Source organism: Zootoca vivipara, chromosome 15 (assembly GCF_965207765.1).
Source record: "Zootoca vivipara chromosome 15, rZooViv2.hap1.1, whole genome shotgun sequence".
Taxonomy (NCBI): Eukaryota; Metazoa; Chordata; class Lepidosauria; order Squamata; family Lacertidae; genus Zootoca; species Zootoca vivipara.
The window spans coordinates 13,967,081-13,989,261 of NC_142598.1; the positions used below are offsets into that span (position 1 = coordinate 13,967,081).

The window sequence follows — 22,181 nt, forward strand, 5'->3', positions numbered from 1 at the left end:
ATGGCAAAGAACAATGCTTTGCCTATGGCCAAGCTCATGCACTCTCAATCTTCACCCATCTTGACTAATTATAGCAGCCAGAGGGCGACTAGACAAGCATGGGGAGTAAATTATGCATGCCTCCTTTTCAGGGTGGTAAAGTCAAGTCCCAGCTGTGTTTACGGAAGTGATGGCGCAGTCATCCTTTCCCCATCCTCTTCTTTGCTCAGTTGGCCCAGGGCTTGTCCACATTTGAGCTGGATCTTGCTTGGAATAAACATTTTCTGCACTCAGACGTGATCTCATTCATTCACACAGGTGTAGTTGAACATGAAAACCAAATCCATTCCTTCATGTCCATACTGACATGCCATTGACTTTGTCCAGAATGAAATTAGAAGGGCACCGCAGCAACGATGCCTTTCTCTATACATGGTCAGAGCACTAAAAAAATATATCTGAAGACCTCTGTGGAACTAATAAAACCTGCATGAAATGCAGAGGTGCTCAAGAATTATCATAGCATGCACAGTTCCTCAATATAAGGACGCACTCTTTTTTTCTAAATGACTTTTGTGCACAAATTATATCTTTTTCTTTTTTTTAAAGTGATAAGACCTACGCGTGTGTGTGTGTGTGTGTGTGTGTGTGTGTGTGTGCATTTTTCAGATTATATTTTACATACATTCATCATTTTGTCATAATCTTAAATGGACTTCCAAACCTACCCTTCCCTAACATTCTCTTTCACCCTCTTTATTTTGCTACATCTCCTTTATTTCTGACAGTATCATGCTGGGAACAAAAGTGAATAAAATGGCAGAATTAGGGGACAGGCAAGGAGGAGCTCCATCCACTAAATGTTTTGCCTTAGTCTGCCACCAGGACAAAACCACAGCCGCATATCCGCCACCCCTAAGCAAGGAGCAGCTGCTGTTTACATTTGCTTGCCTAGTCAGATTTTCCCTGGATCGTTAACATGCACATTTTAAGCGGGGAAAGTGCAGGACAGCACTTGGGAAATAAGAACATCATATGGACAATGCTACTTTAACGAGCAGGTTCCTTTAAAAAAATATAATTCTTATTAAGTTTTGCAATTTTATGTTCATCACCCTGACACACACCCCGCACGACTTCCCTCAACTTCCTATTCTGGTTTGTTACGCAAATGTAAATGTAAAGAAATGTAAAGAAAAAGAAGGTACGTTTTTTCATATGTGGTGGAATTGTAAAATAATCAAAAAAATATGGGAAATGATTTATGAAAAGGAAAATAATGTTTAAGATAACTTTTGTTAAGAGACCAGAAGCTTTTCTGCTAGGCATTGCAGGTCAAGACTTGCCAAAAGATCAGAAGAAATTATTCATCTATGCCACAACAGCAGCTAGGATATTACTAGCCCCAAAATGGAAAGACAATAAGATACCAACTGAAGAAGAATGGCAAGAAAATCTGATTGGTGTATGCTGAAATGGTGAAGCTAACTGGAAAACTGAGAGATAAGGACAAGAGAGACTTTTAAAAAGATTGGGAACCATTCATGTTATATCTACAGAAACATTGTAAAGAAGTGGACTCACTAGCAGGGTTTGAGTAAACACTTAAAATCAACAAAACAAAGATAGAGAGTAAGATGTAATAATTAGAAAATAGTAAAATATTAGAAGTAATTTAAAAATAAGTACGGGAAAAAAGAAAAACGGCAAGAATATAAAATATTCAATTGGAAGAATGTAAGGTATGAAAATAAGCACGAGATGTTATTGCGTAACAAACAAGAAGAGGAAGTTGAGGGAAGTCGCAGGGTGTGTGTCGGGGAACTGTATTTCTTTTTCTGTCTGAGACAATGTTATTGTGATGAATATAAAATTACAAAACTTAATAAAAATTATTAAAAAAAGAAAAAGAAAATAAAGACATTTGCACCCACTGTATTAATGCTGCAAGGGACTTTTTCATGTGTTCTTATGACCAACAGGTGGTGGAAGGAGTGAGCTGCATTCCAGTGAGTGAGCCTGTCCCTGGCTATAATACTGGTGTTAGCCCTCTCATTGGTCAGAGCCGAAGGAGATAATGGGCAGAAGGATTAGGAGAGGGAGGCTGGGGAAGATGAAACAGATTTGAAAAGGCAACAAACTAGCTTAGGTTAGACTGCTTTTCAAAACTACGGTATTGGGATTTATTTGTTTTTCTGAATGAAGGGATTTCACTCTGCTGAATTTCATCATTTACAACTTTAAAAAGGGACACAGGAAATTTTCACCTGTGGTTGATTTCAAATACTGCACACATATATTTTAATCAGGTATTTGTCCCTGAAAAGTGTTAGCAGAGGTATTAAATTTTAAATTAAAAGGAAACCAAAGGAAGATAGAAGATCAAAGAAGACTTCACCTTAAAATAAATTGTAGACTGATGGTGGACCTTGAGAAAGTCCCCCCCCCCAAAAAAAAAGTTTAGCCAAGCAAAATTTAAACTGAAAAATAAGAAAAATGCCAAGATGGAGATGTTAAAGAGAATCAAGGAAATTAAAAATACTTTACTGGAAAAGCCAAGAGAAAATGAAGCGAAATGAAGGAATGTGAAGGGGGGGGAATCAAGTTTTATTTATCTTTCAAACTAAATAAAAAAATTCCTTCAGTAGCACCTTAAAGACCAACTAAGTTTATATTTTGGTATGAGCTTTCGTGTGCATGCACACTTCTTCAGATATGTATCTGTGTATCTGAAGAAGTGTGCGTGCACACGAAAGCTCATACCAAAATATAAACTTAGTTGGTCTTTAAGGTGCTACTGAAGGAATTTTTTTATTTTGCTTCGACTCAGACCAACACGGCTACCTACCTGTATCTTTCAAACTAATCAGTCTTCGGATGAAAAGAGGGAATACATGGATATGAAGTCTGTTTAAAGCAGAAAGAAAATGAGTAGGGAAAATAGAAGGCATTTCTTTTAAAAGGCAACTAGAGAAGTCATGTCATGAAGAGAAAGTTGGGGGTTTTTGTTGCTGAAGCTAGAAATGTGCATGCGGGCGGGGGGGGGGGGAGAAGACAAGGAGAAGACAAAACCGTTCCTTCTAATTTCATTTTGGCTCAGGTTGCCTTGGAAGGAGAGAAAGACCAGAAAGTGAAAACTTGCTGAAAAGGCGAATAAAGCATTTTGAGGATGAACCTGTTGATGGCGACTGGAGAGTGACTGCTCAGGGACATGCCAAGTCCAGGATCCTGTGGAAAAATGCTTTCTCTGAGGGAAGTTACTGAGAGAGTGGAGTGGCTAGTGTGGTGGATTAGGAACTGGGAGACTAGAGTTCAAATCCTCACTCGGCCATGAAACTATCTTTCTCTCAGTCTAACCTACCTCACAGGGTTGTTGTGAGGATCAAATGAGGAAGCAGACTAGAACATCAATTCCACTAAGCCTTTCCAGCAGAACCTACAAGATTACAAAAAGATATGGAAAATGGAGCTCAAAAGGTAACTATGGAAGAGGCCAGGCAAAATTTTCCCTGATGTGTAACGTGGCTCTCTAATGGTAATAATCAAGGTTTTTGGAATTTATTTTATTTTTGCCAAGCATCTTCTAGGTACAGCTATTTAGCATATAGCTCAGACAACATAAAGCGTTGACTTTATACAAACAAAAATATACAAACTTCTCACTTTGAAGTGACCATCACAGATGGATGAAGGAAGGTAGCTAGCTATCAAGTACTCTTGTATTTTCAGAGGCAATGACAGGCTCAGATACCTCACAAGTAAACCTTAAATGCTACATCATAATGATGGCAGCAATATAGTTGTATACATTATGCCTGAAGGACACCTAGGTGAGTGAGTATCCCTTGCTTGGCTGGGAAGAAAATTTCTCTTGTGTTCCTTCTGCAACTCTTTGTGCTAAGACTCTTTCAGGTTGCGGTGACTGAGTTGTCAGAAGAGGCCCTATTCTGCATCACCACAATGAGGCTCACCTGCAGGTAGGAGAACACTTCTTCTTTTCTTCCAGCTCCACTTTCCTTTAGGTTTCACAGAGTTCACTGTACCTGACGTGAGAGTCACCTGCATTTGGACTGTGCTGCTTTAGGTAAGTTCACATTCCACCACTCAGTGGTCATTTTTCAAGACAATTTTTTTTAATACAGTATTGGTCTCTCCTTTTTCCCATTTTCTTTTCTGCTGGTCTCTTCACAGGTCTCTCCAAAGAGTTCCCAACCCTCAAATGAAGACAGCTCTTCCTGCAGAGTCCCAGAAGTCATGATGGTAAGAAAAGCTTTTTTGTTTTTAAAAATACTCATTTTCAGCTGGATCGATGGAAGGTGGCTGGGGACAAACTAGTGCCTCTTGTGTTCCTTCTGCAACTCTTTGTGCTAAGACTCTTTCAGGTTGCAGTGACTGAGTTGTCAGAAGAGGCCCTATTCTGTCTCACCACAGTGAGGCTCACCTGCAGGTAGGAGAACACTTCTTCTTTTGTTCCAACTCTTCTTTCCTTCAGGCTTCCCAGAGATAAGAGACATTAAATTTTAAATTAAAAGGAAACTGAAGGAAAATAGAAGATCAAAGAAGACTTAATCCTAATAACACAGGGACAGTAAATTGTAGACCGATGGTGGACCTTGAGTAAGTCACACACACCCCCAGAAAAAAAGTTTAGCCAAGCAAAATTTAAAGTGAAAACTCAGAAAAATACCAAGATGGAGATGTTAAAGAGAATCAAGTAAATTAAAAATACTTAACTGGAAAAGCCAAGAGAAAATTAAGCTAAATGAAGGAATGTGAAGGGGGGGAATCAAGGGGGGGGAATAAAGTTTTATTTACCATTCAAACTAATTACGGTAGTCTTCGGATGAAAAGTAGGAGCACATGGATATGAAGTCTGCTTAAAACAGAGGGAAAATGAGTAGGGAAAATAGAAGGCATTTCTTTTTAAAGACAACTAGAGAAGTCATGTCATGAAGAGAAAGTTGGGTTTTTTTGTTGTTGAAGCTAGAAATGTGCAAAAAATATTCAAAAGAAAGAAGACAAGGAGAGGACAAACCCATTCCTTCTAATTTCAAGTTGGCTCAGGTTGCCTCAGAAGGAGACAAAGACGCGGTAAGATAAAACTTGCTGAAAAGGCGAATAAAGCATTTGGAGGATGAACCTGTTGATGGCAACTGGAGAGTGATTGCTCAGGGACATGGCAAGTCCAGGATCCTGTGGAAAAATGCTTTCTCTGAGGGAAGTTCCTGAGAGAGTGGAGTGGCCACAGTGGTGGATTAGGAACTGGGAGACTAGAGTTCAAATCCTCACTCGACCATGGAACGCTCTCTCTCTCTCTCAGTCCAACCTACCTCACAGGGTTGTTGTGAGGATCAAGTGAGGAAGCAGACTTAGAACATCAACTCCACTAAGCCTCTCCAGCAGAACCTGCAAGATTACGAAAAGATATGGGAAATGGAGCTCAAAAGGTAACTATGGAACAGGCCAGGCAAAGTGATCCCTGATGCATAACGTGGCTCTCTGGTGGTAATAACCACGGTTTTTGGATTTTATTTTATTTTTGCCAAGCATCTTCTAGGAACAGCTATTTAGCACATAGCTCAGACAACACAAAACATTGACTTCATACAAACAAAAATTTACAAACTTCTCACTTTGAAGTGACCATCCCAGCTGAAGGAAGATGACAGGCTCAGATACCTCACAAGTTAACCTAAAATGCTACATCACAATGATAGCAGCAATATAGTTGTATACAGTATGCCTGAAGGACACCTACGGTAGGTGAGTATCCCTTGCTTGGCTAGGAAGAAAATTTCTCTTGTGTTCCTTCTGCAACTCTTTGTGCTAAGACTCTTTCAGGTTGCGGTGACTGAGTTGTCAGAAGAGGCCCTATTCTGTCTCACCACAGTGAGGCTCACCTGCAGGTAGGAGAGCACATCTTTTGTTCCACCTCTTCTTTCCTTCAGGCTTCCCAAAGTTGAGAGACATTAAATTTTAAATTAAAAGGAAACTGAAGGAAAATAGAAGATCAAAGAAGACTTAATCCTAATAACACAGGGACAATAAATTGTAGACTGATGGTGGACCTTGAGAAAGTCCCCCACCCCCCCAAAAAAAAGTTTAGTCAAGCGAAATTTAAACTGAAAAATCAGAAAAATACGAAGATGGAGATGTTAAAGAAAATCACAGAAATTAAAAATACTTTACTGGAAAAGCCAAGAGAAAATGAAGCGAAATGAAGGAATGTGAAGGGGGGGGGAAATCAAGTTTTATTTATCTTTCAAACTAATTAGTCTTCGGATGAAAAGAAGGAATACATGGATATGAAGTCTGTTTAAAGCAGAAAGAAAATGAGTAGGGAAAATAGAAGACATTTCTTTTAAAAGGCAACTAGAGAAGTCATGTCATGAAGAGAAAGTTGGGGTTTTTTGTTGCTGAAGCTAGAAATGTGCATGTGGGGGGAAAGAAATAAGACAAGGAGAAGACAAAACCGTTCCTTCTAATTTCATGTTGGCTCAGGTTGCCTTGGATGGAGAGAAAGACCGGTAAGATAAAAACTTGCTGAAAAGGCAAAGAAAGCATTTTGAGGATGAACCTGTTGATGGCGACTGGAGAGTGCTGCTCAGGGACATGGCAAGTCCAGGATCCCGTGGGAAAATGCTTTCTCTGAGGGAAGTTACTGAGAGAGTGGAGTGGCTAGTGTGGTGGATTAGGAACTGGGAGACTAGAGTTCAAATCCTCCCTCTGCCATGAAGCTCTCCATCTCTCATCCTAACCTACCTCACAGGGTTGTTGTGAGGATCAAATGAGGAAACAGACTAGAACATCAACTCCACAAAGCCTTTCCAGCAGAACCAGCAAGATTACAGAAAGATATGGGAAATGGAGCTCAAAAGGTAACTATGGAACAGGCCAGGCAAAATGATCCCTGATACGTAACGTGGATCTCTGGTGGTAATAACCAAGGTTCTTGGATTTTATTTTATTTTTGCCAAGCATCTTCTAGGAACAGCTGTTTAGCACATAGCTCAGACAACACAAAGCATTGACTTTATACAAACAAAAATATACAAACTTCTCACTTTGAAGCGACCATCACAGCTTCAAAGTACTCTTGTATTTTCAGAGGCAGTTACAGGCTCAGATACCTCACAAGTAAACCCTGAATGCTACATCACAATGATAGCAGCAGTATAGCAGCCTGAAGGACACCTAGGTAAGTATCCCTTTCTTGGCTGGGAAGAAAATTTCTCTTGTGCTCGATCTGCAACTCTTGGTGCTAAGACTTTTTCAGATTGCGGTGACTGAATTGTCAGAAGAGGCCCTATTCTGCGTCACCACAATGAGGCTCACCTGCAGGTAGGAGAACACTTCTTGTTTTGTTCCAGCTCCTCTTTTCTTCAGGTTTCCCAGAGTTCACTGTACCTGAATGAGAGTCACCTGCATTTTGACTGTGCTGCTTTAGGTGAGTTCACATTTCACCACTCAGTGGTATTTTTAAAAGGAAATTTTTTTTGTATTGGTCTCTAATTTTTCCCGTTTTCTTTTCTGGTGTTCTCTTCACAGGTCTCTCCAAAGAGCTCTTCTTTACATCTTAAGGTTTTTTTTTTCCTGAGAGAACATTCTGCAAATGTTCTCTCAGGTTTTGCTTTTCCCCTTGTTGCATTGCTCAAAAAAAAAGCAAAAGACACTGGCGGTCGGCGCGCCTGGTTCCCAGGAATGGGGTTCAAATCCCTACGGTGTCCTCGCTAACTTCCAATGCAACCATCATGCCCCTCTATTTTTCCCTATATCCCTCACTTCCCAAAGTATTAGCATAGGAAGTTTTTTTTTTTTTTGGTAGTGATTTCAGTGAATGAGCTTGGTTCTGAACTCCACCAAGGCTAAGGACCTCTTCAAGCAACCTTTGCACTGTGCCTGCTGCTCTAAAGATGCTCCCCTGGTGCATCACCGGCGTCTGTCTCAATAAGCTGGATCATGTGGGTGCTTCCTATCTTAGCATCCCAGGTATGTACGTATGTATGTCTGAATGTATAGAATGTTTCTATACCGCTTTATATTTTTAAGAAAATCTCAAAGCGGTTTACAGAATATTGAAACATCAATAAAACAACCTGAAGAAAGTCAAATATAGAGTATATTATGCCAGATTTTAAAAATGAGATGCTGACACAAATGCAAAAGCAGAATGAAAAAGTTGTAGCGGAATTAGGGAAGGACACAGAAATGGTCACAGAAATGTCTAGCAAATTAGAAGCTTTTGGACATTTCTGTGAAAAACATGGAGGCCAAATCCCAAAAAACTGAAAAAGAGAACGGATAAATTAGAGGGGAACAAGAGATAATAAGGGGGGGGATATGAGAGGTTTAGCTGGCAGACAGGATCAGGATTGCCTCATGGTCTTAGAGATGAGACAAAAATCTAATATGATGTGAATAAGAGGCTTTCCAGAGGTGGAGGGGGAAGAAGTTCTTAAAACATACAAGCCAAGACAATTGCGGATTGATTGGGAGAGGAACAGGAGTATGTTGAAGGATTTATTGACAGTTGCTACAGGGCATGGTCTAAATCAGCTAAGGCTAAGAAACAACCCTGAGAGACTGTTTGGTAACTAAGAAACTGAAGGACACTATAGTCCAGAACAATTATGAAAACAGACTCCAGATTAAGTCCAGGTTGGCTATGTTTAGAGAGATACCTCCTCGTTTGCTTCAAAAATGCCAGGTTCCTGACAAACGTCTTGATTAGAGTTAAAATTAAATTTAGATGGGAATTCCCAGAAGGAATTTCCTTTACATACATGGGGGAAAAAGATATAGATTGGTAAATGAAGAGCAGGCACAGGAATTCTGTCTAAGACATGGCAGATATTTTGGCAACCCATACACTCCACAGGACCCGTTGGAAGCAGTAGGAGGGGCAGGGGAAGGTAGCAACAGCGGGGGAGGTGGATAATTTAGATAACCAAGGCAACAAAAACTTTAGACAAGACTTTAGGGGGAAAGCACAAGTTAACCTAATGGCAGACTTAAAGGTACTGAGTTGGAACGTAAATGGTCTAAACAGTAAAGTAAAAAGGAATAATGTCATGAATACACCGGCTCCCAGGGAAGAAGTACAGGCAGAGGGAGAAGGCAGACAGGAAGAGAGGGGGTTAAACGCAAGACTAGATGAGTACTATCAGGAGTCCTCTCCCCAATCCTTAGGAATGTTGACTGGAAACAACCCTGATGGCAGACGACCAGTAGGGAGCTCGGAGAGCGGGAACGAACATGAAAGCTCTGTGTCTGGGAATGAAGAAGGGGAGAGAGGGGGCTGACACACTTGGCCCCCGCTCTCGTCGAATAGGCGGCCTTCAGGACACATCACGTCACAAGAGGAGGTTGGGCTGCTTTTGGTTTCTCTGGAAGAAGCCTCGTCAGTAGGAACATCTTCACTGATGGACGGACGGCAGCGTTCACTGCTCCATTTATTTTGCAATAAATATTCTTTCTAATTAACCGCACTTGTTTGTTTCCAAGACTCCCTGATGAATAAAATTGAACATATAATTCTCAAACAAAATTTATATGTAATTTGTCTTCAAGAAACACATATAGTGAGCAAACATAATGGGCAGGTTCCAATCTGCCTTCATTTCATATCTCTAGGTGCCAGGCAAAAACATTCCTCTTCTCCCAGGTCTTTGGCTCATTAAATAATCTACGCTAAGGCCTTTTAAGATGGGGAGATTAGTGTTACTCTAGTATGCATTTTTGTGTTTTTATATTGTATACCGCACTGTGATCTTCGAATGAAGGGCAGTATAGGAAGATGATAGGAGGAGGAGGAGGAGGAGGAGGAGGAGGAGGAGGAGGAGAATGCTCTGATGTGGAATCACTTTCAGTTTAGACAACGGTTGTCAGGGTTGGGAAGTGTGTGAGCAGGCACTGGGATCATAGCTGCCAAGTTATCCCTTTTTAAAAGGGATTTTCCCTTATGCTGAATAGGCTTCCTCGCGAGAAAAGGGAAAACTTGGCAGCTATGACTGGGATGGGTCCAGAAGACATGCAATGAATAGTGTTGCCCTCATGCCAAACACCATTGGAGGAAGTGGGAAGATTTTCAATTATTCCTCCTTCCCCATGTAGCCCCTGACCTTGTGACAGGGCTGTCTTTACCCGGGGGTGCTGGAGGTGCATTGTACCCGGCCGCTAAATTCTGTGGGGCACCCGCTGCTGAAGCCGCCTAAGCTGTTAACCGCGACCCCCGGGTGATTGCGTTCAATGGGTCATTTCCGTTCTCTATTGCGGAATAGCCGCAAAATCAATGTATCCCGGTGGTGTCTGTCAATTTAGCATGATCGCAAAAATGGAAAGACGGAGGTGTCACAGCTGCTTTTTACTTTTTCATGTTAGCGGCCTTTGCTGTTCCCCTCCTCAAAAGTTCAACAACTCTGAGCTGCCCCTCTTAAAAACGCTCTACAGCTTTGAGCTGCTCCCTTACAAAAAGCTTTGACCTGCCCCCCCCAAATGTGGGGGTGCTCTGTGAATTTTTGCACCCCGGCGCTGCATATGCTAAAGACGGTCCTGCTATGCCCTGAAACATTTAAGATTACCTCCCTGATATTAGAGATTTTTTTGTTTTGAAATCTTTTATTATAATTAATTTCAATTACACTTTCATACTCAATGACATGATGAAAATAATAACACTCTGGTATACATGCAATACTCCTACTCTCATTCCAGTAATCATTACCTGGCCTCATTTAACACATTGACACTCATTTAACACTTAAGGCTTTACAATAGTCTGTCCTGCACTGGCCTCTGAAACTAACTTGACCATAATAATTTTCCCTTTTTAAAAAATGTATAATAGATTGTTTTATCTCACAATGGGACTGCTTTTGCTTACAGAACAATGGGTAAGTAGAAGGTAGAAAACCTACATTTTTGGGAGTGGTTCCTATGTCAGTAAACAGCCAAAGTCAGATAAGGGAAGTCAATAAAGTATCATTCCAAAGCTTTTGAACTCACCCTGTGAACAAACAAGCTAAATAAATCTGCCACATCACAAACAAAGCCACACCCACCCCACCACAATGGACAGACACATGCAGTTGTATGCCTGAACAGCCACGTGCAGGCAGTGCACATGCGTACAAAAATGAGGCATGAAGCAGGGTGAAACATGCGAAGAAGGAAATAGATGCTATCATGGCACAACAGTAATTCTTAAAACATTTACCCTAGCAAGGTGGGGAGTTTTCAGGCTGCAAAATGTCTTGTGACAGAAGCAAAACAAACGCAAGATGCAAAGACTTGATTGTTGGCTATGAATGTGGTATCTTTCACACTTGCCTGTTCTTGGGGGGAAGAGGAGCATTGTTGGAACAGATCAGAAGTCCACATGCAACAGGGCACAAAAACATCAGCCTCCCTCCCTGCTCATCTCCTTCCATGCCACTGAAAAATGCCACCCCCATGTAGCCATGAGATCCACCTGTCATAAATATACCTAATTAGGCGCTTTGGTTAAACCACTGAGCCTAGGGCTTGCTGATCAGAAGGTCGGCGGTTCGAATCCCTGTGACGGGGTGAGCTCCCGTTGCTTGGTCCCAGCTCCTGCCAACCTACCAACCTACTTTCATCACTATAGGGCTCGTCCAGGTTTGCCCTGCTGCTCTCCCCCCCAAGGAAACTCAATATTTACTGCTGAATCAGCGCAAACATCAAGAGGGTTTTCTCCAGATTGGCATTTGCTCTGATTTATCGCCAGGTGGTGCTGTGGGTTAAACCACTGAGCCTAGGGCTTGCTGATCAGAAGGTCGGTGGTTCGAATCCCTGTGGCGGGGTGAGCTCCCGTTGCTTGGTCCCAGCTCCTGCCAACCTAGCAGTTCAAAAGCACATCAAAATGCAAGTAGATAAATAGGAACCGCTATAGCGGGAAGGTAAACGGCGTTTCCATGTGCTGCTCTGGTTTGCCAGAAGTGGCTTTGTCATGCTGGCCACATGACCTGGAAGCTACACGCTGGCTCCCACGGCCAATAATGCGAGATGAGCGCGCAACCCCAGAGTCGGTCACGACTGGACCTAATGGTCAGGGGTCCCTTTACCTTTTAAAGTTATCTAGGCCCAGAGCTGATAGTGAATCCCATGAATTTGTGGGAGTAAAAAAATGTTGGGCTGACCTTGCTGGAAAATCAAAAATTGTAGTTGACTTGGCAGTCTCTCCTTGCCTATGAAACCCCCTTCTGCCTTTATCAATGGATTGGCAAGATGGGCAGGTGTGTGCTTTCAGGAGCCACTAGCTTGAAGGTGCTGTGAGTGCTTTCAGGCCATGGAGTCCAACTCTTGCTGTCCAATTCCAGGCTGGCAAGGAGTGTATACTATTAGTCACTGCTGCCAGCAGCAACCAACACTATCCGATCTAGCAGCAGGAAAGGTCAGTGTGTGCATATGTTGCCAGCTTGGTCCTGCACCTTGAAGACACAGCTGCCAAACAGTCCTAAGCCTTCCTCCCAACTTTGGGGCAGGGTGGTGGTGGGGATCGCTGCCCACTGCTGAAGCTTCCAAGTTGGGAGGAAGTCTGGATGTTTGTCAAGCTCATCAAATGAAGACTCTAAACAGTTGTCACAAGAGGATTTGTTACTATTAGTGGCAGTAGTGGTAGTAGTGGACGCGGGTGGCGCTGTGGTCTAAACCAGTGGTCCTCAACCTTGGGCCTCCAGATGTTTTGAGACTACAATTCCCATCATCCCTGACCACTGGTCCTGCTAGCTAGGGATCATGGGAGTTGTAGGCCAAAAACATCTGGAGGCCCAAGGTTGAGGACCACTGGTCTAAACCACTGAGCCTCTTGGGCTTGCCAATCAGAAGGTTGGCGGTTCCAATCTCCGTGATGGGGTGAGCTCCCATTGCTCTGTCCCAGCTCCTGCCAACCTAGCAGTTTGAAAGCACGCCAGCACGAGTAGATAAATAGGTACCGCTGTGGCAGGAAGGTAAACAGCATTTCAGTGCGCTTTGGCACTAGTCACAGTGTCCCATTGCACCAGAAGCGGTTTAGTCATGCTTGCCACATAACCCTGAAAGCTGTCTGTGGACAAACGCCGGCTCCCTCGGCCTGAAAGTGAGATGAGCGCCACAACCCCATACAGTGGTACCTCAACTTATGAATGCCTTGACTTCCAAAGGTTTTGACTTCCAAAGTCCGCTAACCCGGAAGTATTTTCGCCGTGTGCGTGTTCTGTGCATGCGCAAAATGGACGCTTCGACTTCTGAACATTTCAACTTCCGAAGAGCACAGCGGAACGGATCGCCTTCATAAGTCGAGGTACCACTGTAGTTGCCTTTGACTGGACTTAACCGTCCAGGGGTCCTTTACCTTATATATATATATTTATACTGCACCTTTCCCCCAATGGGACTTACGGCAGCTTACAAATAAAAACAAGGATCACTAAAAACCATTAAAAAACAACTAAACATTAATGAATTACAACTGTTGTTTCGGTTTAAAGACTTTAAAAGCTCCTTCACACAGGGACTTGGGTGGTTCTGTTTTTTGTTTTTACTTATATTATTGAGTAACTTCGGTCAAGTACTATGTAAACTGATGGTGCTATATAAACAACAAATGATCTAAAAAATGAACTTCGAAAACATGTTGACTGGACTGAGTTTGTTGTGCCCCTGATATCTTGCAGGCCCTCAGCACATTTCCAGTCCCAATTCTAAAGGTCCTCCTATTCCCCCCCCTCTCCTTATTTAAAGTCTGTGAGATTGCACAATCCACATATTCACCAGAAAGTCTCTTTGTTTCACATAATAGTACAAAAATAACTTCAGCACTATTTTTACAAGCATTTTTTTAAAGTCAAGCTTATATGCATCTTTTCTGAAGAAGCATTCAAAGTGGGTTCACAACAACAACATCAAGTTCATGACAAAGAGTAATGTAGTTTTTCTTAAAAAAGGACAGATCCTAGGATGACTGAAGCAAACCATAATGCCTAGAATTGCCCAGCTGCACCAGAATAATCTAAGATAAGAAGACACAAGCTATGCTTCTGCAATGAAGAAAATAAATAAATAAATAATCAGATAAAAACACATGAAGTAAAAAGAAACATCACTGCAAATGATGTAGATAAAGGGAAATGCTGCACTACAAGAATGATGTTAAGCTCTTTGTGCATCACAGACAAACACAACAGCCACCTGTGAACTGCATGGTGACAAAAGCAGAGTTCATTGACTCCATACTAATTAGTTCCTAATATAGGAGTCACCATCTGCTTCTCCACCAAATATTTGTGCATGCAAGCTGCATATACAGACACTGTATACTTATGACGATTTCATTTGTCCAGTTTAAAGATATATAAAATATATTGTTCTTTATCAATCTAATGCCATTTCAACATTGAAAACAAATAATAAGACTAAACATTACTTTGACACTCCAAAACGATGCAAATGAAAATATTTTAAACAGGAATAATAATGACTTTCGCCATGTTTCCAAGTGATTATGTATAAAATGAACAAATGATACTCGCAATCTAATCTGTAATCCATCCATGGTTAACATTTGCACACACACACACACACACACACACACACACACACACACGAACATTAATCACAGAAAAACGGCAGAAATTTCAAATTCTTAAAAAGTGGGATGTATAAACCTACCCATAAAGTAATCAAAGCAATGGTTTACAGTTCTATATTCAGAATAGTTTCAACGATTAAAATAAATATTACAAAAAACAACAACTTCTAAAGGGAAGTTTTAGAAAGTTATGCAATAGAATCAGAAGCACACTAAAGGACCTGTAGTCAATCCAGTTTACTAATTTATTATTAATTTAAACTTCCACCATTTGCAAAGTGATCTGTTATATCTCAGGCCAGTGTCTGCTAAACTAATTATCAACATATGTGATACAATAGAGGTGATGTTTTCAAAAAAGCCCTTACCAAGGTAGTTCGCAGTAAGATATCTGAAAAGCTCTTATCTATGCACTGGCCCGGGTCCGTGCAACATTTCCACATCAATATTCTATTGCCCAAGTAGTAACAGCAACACTTCCTCATATTTTTATCTAGATACTATATAAACATTTTCCATTCACCAATGTCCCCTGAGCATGAACAGATGCAACTGGATAGGACAAGGCTGTGTTGATCTCTTGGCTGAACTGCTATATATGTGCTTGAATGTTTGTTTTAAAAGATGAAGGCTTGGCTCTACCCAGAAGGACACCGACTACACCTTAAGCAAACTTACCTGTGTAGACGAGAACTTTTCCATTCTGAATGCTCTAATGCTTTTGTTTGAACATGCCCATCTATTGTGGATTAGGAGAAAATGTAACATGGTTTCAAGAGCAGTCCTTTACTCACAGGAGGTGAGTGCAAGCACTTCCTTCTCACAGTTTCATATACAGTACCAGTACTCTAGGCTGCAACTCCAGGGCACAACCACCTATGTTTCTGTAAATTTCTTCTCCATGGATGACAGCAACAATTACTGTATTCTAAATCAACTAAGAAAGCTAGCAGGTAAGCACTAGGAACAATTCCCTAGATTATAAGCAGTTTGGTGATGGAAGAAGCTGCCCAATGAAGTGTTCCAATTTCCTTCAAGGGTTTCATGTAAAACCTGCTCAACATGCCTCTCTTATTTACTCCCTTTGAGGCTAATTCACTTTGCAACCACCCCTTGAAGCTATTCTTTCTCTCTCTTTCCCTGATACCAATACTAACACTTTAAATACCGGTAATGGTCTGCAATATTGAGAAAACAGAAACCACACAGCAGAACTTTGAAGGTATTACAGAGCTTGTCAGAATTCATCAACATCTTGAAAACTGGAACAAATTATTGATTATGTGTCATTAACCTAGCAACAACTCCCCCCCCCCACTGCAGGATTTTCTGATATCTGTAACTTGCTTCCTCATAGCCTGTCCAAGGCTATGATTACTGAGTTCTCTATTGGTGGTATATGCCATTCTGACTCATTACTCATTCAGTTCTTTTGAACTCTGTCCTTGAATGGGATCATGCTATTTTATTTTTATCATAGGTTATGCATTGGTTAAACCAGTATTTCAGGTTCCCGTCAACACACACAACTAGAGAAAAGTATATTGCTCTGACAGAGCAGTCTCTCTTATTCTGGGGAAGTCAGAAGTTTCTCAATTACAAAAGAACTGTAAGCCTGGCAGAAACATGGGATGATAGCAAAGGCAGTCTCCCAGGATACAACTGCACTCTGCAAAGAAAACATGGGTCCCCCAGCTCCATGTTTCCTTTGGAATGTTAATATAGGGGAGGCATTTGCAAAAGAGAATCAGAAGGTAGAGTTACTTAAATCTGCTTATTCTGCCTGAGAATTTTCCTGTCATATGTCCTGATCATATATTTTTTTAATAAACAGAGATAGCAATAAATCTGGTTCTGGGTGAAACCAATTAGTTCAGAGAGCAGTGAATTGTAGTTTACAAATAAGAATTGGTCCCTCATGCAAACTGCTTCCCTTTCATTTTGTGACATTCTGGTTTAGAATCATGTTCAGAAACCTGACATAAATCCACAATCTACCCCCAACAGACCCCAAATTTATTCAAAATTTATTCTTTTTGATGAGAAAAGGACTCATTGGAGAGGCTGAGCACAAACTATGGTTAGAGGCAGCCCAACCTTCCTCCAAAGCAACACTCCATTCCCAGTACTCTCTCCTTCACACGTCTCTGATAAAGTTTCTCAGTCCTTACCACAAATCCTATTCTTCTTATATTTGGAATCCTAAGGGCCCCCTGCACAACGTTGTCAGTCGGTACATCCCTTCTTCATTCATCACTGCAAAGCAAGATCCCAGAACAAAGAGTCTTTCTCGATCCTGACTTAAAGATTCTTGTTACACTGCAGTGCTAGAAGTCATTTCCTCAGCCACATTGATTAGCATATCATACCTCTATGAACAGGTTATGCAGGTGTGCAGCAACATATTTGTTCAGCTACGTAGTTACGAGTATGCAGTGGCTGCTTTGCAGCAGGAAATGATGCTCTCTGCTGTATGCAGCGTCTTTTACCATCAATAACCACAGCAATGTGGAAGACAGGCCTCACTCGCACGTTATTTTAACCCAGTTAAACTGCACCATAGCGGCTTACATTAAAAAAAAGAAAGTTCCAGCCAACAAGCTTACAATGTAAAAGACATGCCACAAAAGGAAGAAGGGATGAGGAGGGAAGACAAAAACCAGGCAGCTCAGGCCAGTGGTTCCCAACAGGTGGTCCGGGGACCCCCAGGGGTCCGCGAGCTATGCCAGAGGGGTCCGCAAGATGCTATTAGAATAAAAAATATATTAAATATATTTCGTATGATAACAGATATTTTGTTTTGGCCGCTTCCTGCATGAGCAGAGTCTAGCGCAAAACTAGAATTAGATAGAGGCAGTAGTTCTGCTGTATGCCGTTAGGTGGCACTTTACAAACACTACTGTTTTGCAAAGAGGCAGCGCGCGCATTCTACTAACGCTCACCTCCCCAAGATGCTTTGCGCGCGTCGGCTTCATTTGTGCGCTACTGCGCAGGTACCCTGTCTTCACCATTCCCCTCCCTCCTCCCTGGTGCGCGCTGCCTCTTTGCAAAACAGTACTGTTTGTAAACAAAGCGTTGTTTTTCGCGGAAGCTATAGTTCGCGTAGTTAAAAATGGACCGTTGGTTAAAAAGTGGATCGTTAAAACGACAAAGGCCTACAGATGAAGAGGAAGAACTGTAAAAAACGTATAAATATAAAATATAAAAAGACTCTTAATCTGGCTCTCACTTTTTAATTTTAGGATTAGGAATTAATGGGGGTCCTTGTCACAATAGCGGCTCGATGAGGGGTCCTCGAGAAAATTTTGTTGGGAACCCCTGGCTCAGGCAGAAGTTATCAAAGCTTCAGATTGTTAAGAATCTGTGGTGTAAGACACCCTGAATTCTGGATTACGTTAATGTTAGAATTGAATTAAAGTTGGAATGTTAGAACCAGGAAATAAGCAGACTCCTGTGTTTTTACAAAATACCCAAGTGGTGTGATGGACTCACTGATAAGCCTCTGTTTCCAACTTGGAGGGTGTGAGGAATTCTACTTTTTGAAATATGACAACCCTCCCCTCTCAGGGGATAAAAGCCAAGGGTTTTTAGTCTAGTGGGTTAGAGTTTAGAATGGCAGTTAGGAGTTAAGGAACAGTTACTAAGCAGTGGGCTGGAGAGAGAGATAAAAAAAGCAGGATGTCTGTTTTGAATCCAATGCTGTGGCTATGGGAGAAGCCAGTACCTTTTGGAAAGTAATGTTGGAGACCCCTCCATTGGATGTGTAAAAAAATCGTGCATCATAAAGACACCACAGATTCCACTGTGACTGATTATTCCAAAAGGAAACACAAACCCTGATAATCGTGCTTAGTATCCCTTGATTCTCACACTGCTGTGGAGACTGGGTTGGCGTGTAACAATATTATTATAGTTAATGAACATGTGGAATAGAAATAGTTGACAGAGAGGAGACGCTCTAAGGAGACTAAGTTTGTCAGCTACTGTGCAACACAATGCCACACACCTGTTTCAAAATAAAAAAAGAGTTGCAAATGACCTGTGAATCTGCTGGCCCCCAGAAATCCCCCCCCCCCCCGGCTAGTTGCTCTCCTCTCCACTAAATTACCATTTTTTTATTTTTAAACGGCCATATTTAAATGGCTTCTATCCCTTCTCCAGCTGCCTACAATCCCTTGCTAGGCCTTTACTGCACCCGCCCACATCCATTCTAACTGGGCAGCAGTAGGCCTTTGGATTGGCTGGAAGGGAGAAGGGCCAGTCGTGGCTGAGCTGTGCCCATGTTTGTGTAGCTGTCTACTGGAGGGGGAAGGTAGGACAGTGGGGGGATGCGGCCTTTGGGGGTTGGATGAAGGGAGAGGTGTGGGGAGAGAAGAAAACGGGATGCTTGGGGCCCCGGCCGTGGGGAAAGTGAGAGAGGGCCATCGAAAGAAGGATGAGGAGAAAGGAAATGGCCTGTGTGTGTTAGTTGTACACTTGCGTATTGTGAAGTAGGGGAAAATAGGATGGGTTACTAATTTTGGTTCCTGCTTTATCTCCCACGCTAGGGCAGCGCTTCGCCGCCAAAGCACCCTTTCCCTTATTAATTGATCAATTAATTAAATTTTATACTGCCCCTTTACCAAAAAACCCAGGCCGGTGGGCAACAGAAAAATACAAAAAGGGAATACAAAATAAACAATAAAAACAAACAAAATACTCTCCCCCCCCCAAATGAACACATTAACAAAGCCACAGCTTGGTCAGTTAGCCCAAGGCCTGGTTGAAGATAAACGTCTTCACCGGGCGCCTAAAATATATGTTACTGAAGGCACCAGGCGAGCCTCCCTGGGGAAACCACCCCACAATCAGGGAGCCACCACAGAAAAGGCTTGGTTTTGTGTTGCTGCCCTCTGGGCCACATGAAGAAGGGCCTCTGGTGATGTAGGCCTGACTAAATGTGAGGTGACAAAATATAAGACGCTTCTGAGGCTTCCCTCTCCTCTCCCCTTCTCTGTAGTACTGTGTCCTGGTAAACCATGCCCTGTGATATTTGGGTGGTATATACATAATACATAATATGGGACCCAGGTGGCGCTGTGGTTAAACCACTGAGCCTAGGGCTTGCTGATCAGAAGGTCGGCGGTTCGAATCCCTGTGACGGGGTGAGCTCCCGTTGCTTGGTCCCAGCTCCTGCCAACCTAGCAGTTTGAAAGCACCTCAAAGTGCAAGTAGATAAATAGGAACCGCTACAGCGGGAAGGTAAACGGCGTTTCCATGTGCTGCTCTGGTTTGCCAGAAGCAGCTTTGTCATGCTGGCCACATGACCTGGAAGCTATACGCCGGCTCCCTCGGCCAATAATGCGAGATGAGCGCGCAACCCCAGAGTCGGTCACGACTGGACCTAATGGTCAGGGGTCCCCTTTACCCCTTTTATACATAATAATAATAATAATAATAATAATAATAATAATAATAAATATGGTATGCTGAGGAGTGAAATCACACCCCTCACAGCTGTGAGGCAACCACAGGGATAAGGTCCGGCTGCTCCTGAGAAGACCCAGCTGCGTCCAACAATGTAATTCCTCTATATAGGAAGCAACGTAAAACACTTTGTGGTGTTTTTGCTTTATTAAATCAAATGGTGTATAATTTTTAATGGAAATAAAATACGTATGGGGGGGGGCAGTGTTGGCGGTGGAATCGAGGAGGAGGCACCATTGGCCCAAATGGGTTGAAAACAACCTCTCACCAGTTATTCATGTATGCTACAACAGCGGCTAGGATTTTACTAGCCCCCAAATGGAAGGATGGCAAGATACCAACGAAGGAAGAATGGCAAGAGACAATGACAATAGAGACTTTAAAAAAAGATTGGGAACCGTTTATGCTGTCTTTACAGAAACGTAAAGAATTGAACTCATTAGTAGGGTTTGAGTAAACACTTACAATTAAGAAAACAAAGGTAAAGGTTAAGAAATAACAACTTGGAAATTAATTAAGTGTAATAAATTGAGCAAAAGTAGCAAATATTCAAATAACCAGAAGGGGAAGTTGAGGGAAGTCATATTCTTTAATTATTTTTCTTTTATATGATAAAAGTGTGGAATATTAAATTGTAAAACTCTCTCTCTCTCTCTCTCTCTCTCTCTCTCTCTCTCTCTCTCTCTCTCTCTATATATATATATATATATATATATATAATTTGAATTTATATCATCATCATTGAGTGTATTTTGTATGCCACTTTCCCACAGAATCATGCTCAAAGTGGAGGACAACATGCCAGATGAACAGTATTAAATATAACAATTCAAAAATAATTTGATGAACACTTAAAAATAATCAGCATTGCTGTACAAATTCAGAAGTGTAATTATGGCATGGGATGAAGGGCAGGAGTGGAGAAAGGGGCTTAGGGAGAGAACTGTTGGTAGTTTTACCAGATGCAATACTTAATTTACCGGTATTTATATACAATACTGCCATCATTGTGCGTGACTCTGTACAAAATTGAAGACAATGAAAATTGGCTGTTGGGAAGCACTTTTTAGAGCACTCCACAATTTTCCCAGTCCTTAAAATTTTTTCCTGTAGGGCAAGTATATTTATCCCTGTATTATAGATGCAGGAGATGAAGTGGAAAGTGGCATATCTAAAGTCACATAGTGAGTTCAGAGCTGAAGTTCAAGCCATGGACTCCTTGAATGATAGCTCAGTTTCTGAAACCTATGCTCTACAACTGTGATACAAGACACAGCTGTATTTATTAGTTTATTTCAAATATTCATATCCTGCCCTTTCACAATATTAAAAAAAATCAATCCTGTGGTTTTAAATATGGGATCATTCAGGGGTTTTTTTGTAGAGTATTGTGAATGTGTTAGGTAATACGGTTCTCTCTCTGGTCATCTTCCCTTGAAAAGTTTCCAAACGGGAAGTTTTCTCTAGAACCTGCTGTTATTGCAGGTATCCTTTATGAAGTCTGTACATTAGTGCTTTTATGAGGAACCTTTTGAATCCAACATGAAACTTTCAGGTTTTAAGCTTTTGTTTCGGATGGCCATAATTCCCTGGCCCTAATCCAACAATGGCTCTCTGCCACCTTTCTCTCTCTGCCTGATGCATGCACTATTTGTGGCAAGAGTTCACTTCCAGAAGCATAGTATAAAACAAAATCAGTTTGATATCAGTTTGATATCTGGAGTTTCTGAAGTTAATCATTTAAATTATTGTCAGCATCATCTTCTTCAAAGTGATTTAGTGTCTATCTTTTTTCACCCCTGATAGATGAATTGTTTAAGTTAGGGTACCTAATGGGTATTGTAGCCAAAGATTCAAGTATGCACTTAAAACATAATCTCTTTGGCACTTGAGGACTACCGGTACTTACTAGGGATGCTTTTTTGTTTGTTTGTTTGTTTGTGACTAATACACTTATTTGATTTTATTCTACATTTACTGTGGTAATTGAGGTTTTCTTTTCCCATGTGCCCACTATTGCACAGCTGTCAAGAGGTATAATTTTGCAATCTGAAGTGTTAGAAGTTAAGTGTTTCAATCTTTACTTTGACACATAAGAAGTGCTCTAATTTTCAGAGGTATTGAATTAATCATTTAAGTTCATTTTCTC

The 22,181-nt window shown here is 41.5% G+C and overlaps 1 protein-coding gene across 2 annotated transcripts in view; it reads right to left on the minus strand.

Annotated features, from left to right (window-relative positions):
• The window catches only part of STYK1 (STY kinase 1), a 41,001-nt gene extending 24,060 nt beyond the window's left edge, over positions 1-16,941 (minus strand). For both annotated transcript variants that reach the window (XM_035140882.3, XM_035140879.3), the window contains exon 1: positions 16,738-16,941. The gene's annotated coding sequence lies outside the window, so the exon portion shown is untranslated. The remainder of the gene's footprint in view (positions 1-16,737) is intronic.
• Positions 16,942-22,181: the final 5,240 nt, after the last annotated feature.